Genomic DNA, 5,650 nt, shown 5'->3' on the forward strand with positions numbered 1-5,650 from the left:
CAGTGAGTGGCTCTGAATTTAACGGCTTTCTACAAATGATGTGGCATTTAAATAGGATGCTGAGAGGCCGAGGTGTCTCACCCAAACACCACTCTTTCTGTCTCAATTCCAGCACCTCTGATATACCCTCAGGTCTCCAGTATCCTTTGCTCCCATCAGCACAGGGTGGGAGGCATCACATGTAGACCATTTATACTGAAAGGGATCTTGGGGGTCACCCAGGCTAAGCCCCCTGGGAACACAGGTGAGCCAGGTGGAAACAAGACTGGAACCCAGGTGTCCTGATGCCCTCTCTGAACTACAACTCTTCTCTCCTCTTTCATTCCTACTTTCTGAAATGCAATCTGAAATAAAGTTCCAAAAATTTAAAAAATTTCAGTTCAAAATTGTACTATATATCTTTCTGTATATATACACACACAAATACATGTGTCTGCGTGCATGCTAAGTCACTTTAGTCATGTCCGACTCTTTGTGACCCTATAAACTAGGAGTAGCCTACCAGGCTCCTCTGTCCATGGGATTCTCCAGGCAAGAATACTGGAGTAGGTTGCCATGCCCTCCTCCAGGGGATCTTCCTGACCCAGGGATCGAACCCATGTTTCCTGCATCTCCTGCATTGGTAGGCAGGTTCTTTATCACTAGCGCCACCTGGGAAGCCCCCAAGTGATCTCTTAATCTAGTGCTATTTTGTGCACTAAATGACTGCAGTCGCGATCTACTCTTTGCCCCACCTGGACTGTAGCCTGCCAGGCATCTCTGTCCATGGAATTCTGCAGGCAAGAATATCGGAGTAGGTTGCCATGCTCACCTCCAGGGGATCTTCCGGACCCAGGGATCGAAATTGTGTCTCTTATGTCTCTTGCATTGGCAGGTGGGTTCTTGCCTACTAGCACCACTTGGGAAGCCATGTATATATACAATTTTATATATATATATATTCACACATAGATTAGAGTCAATAGAAGGAGATAAAGAGTAAAGGTCAGGTAAATGCATAGAAATCAAATATCACCTCAAATACAGTAATCGAACCACATCCACTCAGTTAAATCACCTTAAGGCATGGGAATGAAGACCTTTTATGCTATATCTGCCATCAGAAGTGACAGATCCACGTGCTTTTCTTAATCGTATTGCTGTTCCTCCCCTCCGAGCTGCATTGTGTTGCTCCTTGTTCTTGTCTCACTTTTCTTAGGGACCAAAACTGCCGAAAGGAAAAGACCTTATCTTTGCATGCCTCATGGTTCTTGGCATTGTTTGGGGCAACAATTGTTTGTTCTTCATAAGGTTCTGACACAGTGTTCACTCTTCATAAACATTTTTTCTAATTTATTATTTAGTTTGGTTGTGCTTGGTCTTTGTGGCTGCGAGAGCTTTCCTCAAGTTGTGGCGAGCAGGGGCGACTCTGGTTTAGGTGCATGGGCTTCTCATTGAGGTGGCTTCATTTACTGCAGGACACAGGCTCTAGGGCATGCAGGCTTCAGTACTTGCAGCGTGTGGGCTCAGCAGTTGCGGCTCAGGGCTCTAGGGCACAGGCTCACTAGTTGTGGAGCACAGTCATAGTTGCACGTGGGATCTTCCAGGACCAGGGATCAAACCCATGTCTCTTGCATTGGCAAGTGGATTCTTTCCCACTCAGTCTCCAGTTTATGAAAGGGAGGCCCTTTCATAAACATTTGCAGAATAACAGGGCATCAAATAACTTGCATCTAATATTTTCGCAATATTTCCCTTCATCACCTAAAGAAGAAAAGTCCAATAGTAAAAGGGATGTGCCACCTCAACTGGCGAATTTAACAACCTACTTTTTAAAAGAAAACACCTGAGGAAGCTATGGGCTCAGACCTACAATTCTGAAATCTAAATCACAGGAGAGTCTGAAAGGTTGAGTCAAGTCTTGGGGAACAAATTAAAAATTAAACCCATGGCAATTTGGGCAGAATCAAATAACATGTTAACTTGCCCAATCTCTCTTTCCATAATCCATGAGTTATTTTGAGGCAAAAACAAAACAAACAAAAACACCTCAGGATTGTGTTCATTTACAATATTTGTCAGAAAACTGCCTGTACAAGTCAGAGAGGCAGAGCAGTTCCTAGACTCTTCTCAGATGCTTCAGCTAAAAAGTAAAGTAAGCACCAGTGCCAATAATTGGAAATGAGGAGAGAAATTATGCCAAATACTTGGCACCAGATGCAGCAATAAAGTAAGCACCTGCTTTATGCTTCATCTGCTGGCACCCCTCCCTACTTCATTTAGGCTGAATTCTGGATTTTTTTTAGAATAAATGCACCTCATTGCACAAGCACACAAACCTCTTTTTTTCCTTCTTATTTTTCTTTCTTTCTTTCTTTTTGGCTGTCATGAACTGGGGCAAACTGGAAGGAAGATCCCAACAAGGACAGGGTAGTAAAGACACTTAAATTTCTAAAATCTAGGCGGCAGATGTAACCAGGGCAATCGGCTCTGGTAGGTGAGGACCAATGTGCGTTGCTGTACCGATCACACCCTCGCAGGGAGACCCTGTAAATGAAAATGTGGATTCGATTTCTGAAAGCAAGATTTCTATTGGTTTCATTCTGAACCTTAGCTATGGCAACCAAAGCAAGCTGCTCTGCAGAGATTTAGGCTAAAAAAAAAAAAAAAAAAAAGGTGCCATCAAATAGTTCTCGACCATTATCAGCACAGGATAGCATGCGCATCAAATGACATGTGAACGAGGCGACAGTGCTTTGAAAAGTTGAAAGGATTATGCAAATGTGACATAGGTATTAATATTAAAAAAGTTTATTGAAATCCATCAAATAGAAACTAGACAGTAAGTGTATTCATCCCCTGGAAGTGATTTAGCACTTTCAGAGCCCTGAGCGAACATTTCCTTGTTCCCTTTTATCTTGTCTGAAAACGCTGGCTAATGATGCTACATCAGAGGCAACTGAGAGGCTTACATGAGACTAAATGAGATAATGCATGTGAAGCACCTTGTTCCATGCCACTTTCATAAAAGACACTTAATAAACATGAATTGATTTCAAGGGGGAAAATCAAGCACATTATCCTGAGAAGTCTTTGTACTATCAGCCCACCAATAGATGCTTCACATTAAATTACAGGTTTCCGAGACAGAAAAATGGAAAGGTCATCCTCAGCAGTACATAATCAGTGAAGCTGACTGCTTCTCACATGTGGAAAATAGATGTGAAACAAAGACAGCCATCCTTCCATTTGTAGGTTTCAAAGTAGCAATTTCCTTCTTTCTATACTGATTTCTGCTGTTCTGTTTAGGGGGAAATGTTAAACTGCACTGATTTGTGCTGTTCTGTTCAGGGGGAAATGTTAAACTGCTTTTGAATTCCCTCTAACAAAGCCAGATACCCACAAAGGAGAGATTCTGAGACCGGAATAAGAACAAGAGCTCCAGGAGAACAGAGTCCAAAGTGCTTAACCTGTTAACTGTTAATTAGTTAATGTTGCCTGACAGAAGAAGAAACCAGAAAGTCGGGTCAGTGTACCAAGGGGCTCTGCTGTCTGCACTGCTTCACATTAATGTAAAGGAGTAAAGGTCAGTTGTCTAGAGCGAGCATCTGTTCATTTTGGATACTGCTACAACACCAAAACAGACAATTACTGATATCCCTAAGAGATGCTTAGGGAGCGTCGAGAGATGGTGCCTTTCTCTGGGTCCATGCCCACCCCTCTGCACCAAACAGACCTGTGCTTCTGGTGTTACAGCATGCGTGTGGCACAGAGCTTTCAGTTTACACACACTCATACACAGAGCAACCTTGTCCCTAATGCATGTCCACAGTACCTGGTGATTGGATCAGCAGGACCAGCATCAGCTTTATACTTTTTCCAGAACCCTTTCCTGAGTCTATTCTCTCTGAAGAGCCTAAAATCTCCAAGCTTGAGTTCAAGGAGATAACACTTGAACAGAACCCCAAGGATGGGGAGGAGGAAGTGGAGATGGACAAACTAGGAAAACAAATAGTATCACTAAAGACAGACTAGGTTTTTGACACCAGGTTTCTGGCATGTTGAATGCACAGGTCTCAAAAAACAATGGCAAGGGAAAGGTGAATAAAATAGAAATGGGGTCAGGGAAGAGGGTTATGGGTACACATAGGGAGGGGCTGATGGATGGTCAGAACCTGGGGCAGGGGTGTGTCCTTCCTTGGGCATCACATCTTATCCAACCCATAGTCCTCCACAGGGAAGTCTCCTTCTGTCACAATGAATGGCTTGACAAAGATGCCATACTTGGCCTGCTATTCAAAGTATTATTTCCCATTCTGTAATCATTTTCCTCTAGTGACTCCTCATGGTGGACACCAATCCAGCAGCCAGCCCTGAAATCTGTGAGTCCAACATACATGATGATTCCCCAATGAGGGGGCTGCCCAGGTATCTCCCCCTCACATTGCTGCCCATTAGCACAGCACCAGCCTGAGCCTTCTCCTCAGTGAGGTACTGGGTAATCTTGGCCTCAAGCAACCATCATTCAGCTGGACATTTCAGGAAGCAAACTTCATTCAACTAAGAAATTTCCATGGAATTTATTCAGGAGCAGGGAGCTGGGATGTCATAGAAAGGCAAGGCCATTTTGGGTGGGTCTAAAGTTGATGAACATAGGGAAATACAGAGGGGTCAACATTTTTAAAAGTAGCCATTCTTTCTTTGGGATATAAAGATACCCTGGAAAGATGCCATTTGTACCACATTTTAGACTTGGGGCAAGAGATCAGAATTTATCACCACCACTTCTGTGGTCTTGCAGAGCAGCAGTCATGTTCTTGGGATCTACCAAGAATGTATCATACCAAGAACTTATCCAGGTTCTACCACTCACTTGCTATGTGCTATTAGGCAAGTTATTTCACTTGTCCAAAACTCAGTTTCATCTGTAAAATGGGAGCAATGAATTGTTACAGAAGAGGCTAGTGTTCACTAAGGCTTGTTTCCTTTCCTTCTTGGTTGGATGCCTAGTGGACATTTCCCAGCCTCCCTTGCAGTTAGGTAGGGCCATCTGACTGAGTTTTGGTGGATGGAATGCGGGCAGAAGTGATACATTCTACATCCAGGCCTTGACTGTAAGAACCTTCCCATGGGCTCCTCCACTGTGCACTCTCTCCCTCTCTCTTCACCTGCTGGAGGATACAGAACTCCACGTGCTCACTTTGGCAGCACATATACTAACACTGGAATGATACAGAGAAGATTAGCGTGGCCCTGTACAACGGTGGTATGCAAATCCGGGAAACATTCCATATTTTAAAGAACACAATTTGCTTTCTTGAAGACTGTTCTTTCCTTTTTTTCTTATATATAAACTGATTTTTAAACACCCCATCTTAAAAAATAAAAAAATAAAAAAAATAAACACCCCATCTTGATTGAAATGTGTCTGTCTAAAGAGATCTGCTAATATTTGCTTTTTAAAAGCTGTCCACTATTTATTTAGGGGGAAAAAATGAAGCCTGTAACTGAATTATATGTACAAATACAATTTAGACCTGTGGATTGGGAATTATTTTCAAAAATTAGCTATCAATCTGGTTTCAGAAAACGGTGGTTTTTCTCTTAGTATGTCGTTGTTGCTTAGTTGCTAGGTTATGTCCGACTTTTCGTGACTCCGTGCGTGGACTGC

General features: G+C 42.9%; 1 non-coding gene across 1 annotated transcript; it reads left to right on the plus strand.

Moving 5' to 3' along the window:
• Positions 1-5,171: 5,171 nt before the first annotated feature.
• LOC112581675 lies at positions 5,172-5,277 on the plus strand. The gene has a single exon (XR_003106296.3). It is a non-coding gene; the product is annotated as a U6 spliceosomal RNA (small nuclear RNA).
• Positions 5,278-5,650: the final 373 nt, after the last annotated feature.

Source organism: Bubalus bubalis, chromosome 23 (genome assembly GCF_019923935.1).
Source record: "Bubalus bubalis isolate 160015118507 breed Murrah chromosome 23, NDDB_SH_1, whole genome shotgun sequence".
Taxonomy (NCBI): Eukaryota; Metazoa; Chordata; class Mammalia; order Artiodactyla; family Bovidae; genus Bubalus; species Bubalus bubalis.